Below are 865 nucleotides of genomic sequence, written 5' to 3' on the forward strand. Positions count from 1 at the left end.
ACGTAGTTCGTAATCACGACCCTGTGCCTTAAATTTTATAAAATTAATCAAAATTAACAAAACCCATATTTTAATCTCAAAAGAACATCATTCCCAATCAAAGTCAACCCACAGAAATTAACACAGACACGAACCTGGTTAGAAAGAAGACGATCATAAATGAATTTTCAAGAATAGGAACAGTAATTCACCAAACTATATAAAACCCTAGAGTAACTGCAAACCTTGATTAAAACGAAGCTGGTTTATGAAAGCTGAATCATCAGCAGTGAAGTCCAAATTCATACATACACATCTTGATTTAGATACATCTTATGAAACTACTCGGTGCATTCGAGTGAGTTTCGGTAATCAAAGATCAAACAAGTTAACAATTTCAACAGTAAAATCAATTTTCAATTACCTGTGCAGCAAAATCAAACTCAGGTCCTCTCTCCCACCGGCCCCCCCTCGCTCCCACCCACCTTTATATAAGCTGGTTGAATTGTCATTTTAGCCCCCTCGTCTTTTAAAAATATGCAATATAGTCCTTATAAGTTAACTTCTTGTCTGCTTATCCCCTTAGAAAATATAGACAACGCTCCTTGTTTAATATAAAGTTCAAAAACATTAAGGGGGTGTTTGGTTAGAGGCATTAAGCAGTAATTAATGGAAATGGAAAAAAAAAAACTGTTTGGTATCATATAATATAATTGATTCATCCCCCTAAAACAGAACAGCCCTTGAGCTGAATACTACTCCCTTCTCAAAATAAATATTTAGTTGTCCATCATAAAAAATACGCATAGTTTTAGACACGTGTAATTATTACAGTATTAGTAGTTATAGATGGAGTGAATAATTTATTCGTCTTATAATTAAAGAT

The 865-nt window shown here is 33.5% G+C and overlaps 1 protein-coding gene across 2 annotated transcripts in view; it reads right to left on the bottom strand.

Annotated features, from left to right (window-relative positions):
* The window catches only part of LOC112522557 (CTD small phosphatase-like protein 2), a 5,732-nt gene extending 5,295 nt beyond the window's left edge, over nt 1-437 (bottom strand). The window contains exon 1 of one of the 2 annotated variants that reach the window (XM_025131754.1): nt 404-437. The gene's annotated coding sequence lies outside the window, so the exon portion shown is untranslated. Of the gene's footprint in view, nt 1-224; nt 383-403 lie in introns of those variants that run through there. The other variant, XM_025131755.1, reaches the window with a different exon arrangement.
* Nucleotides 438-865: the final 428 nt, after the last annotated feature.

Source organism: Cynara cardunculus, assembly GCF_001531365.2.
Source record: "Cynara cardunculus var. scolymus isolate 2C chromosome LG 12, CcrdV1, whole genome shotgun sequence".
In the NCBI taxonomy this organism is placed as follows: Eukaryota; Viridiplantae; Streptophyta; class Magnoliopsida; order Asterales; family Asteraceae; genus Cynara; species Cynara cardunculus.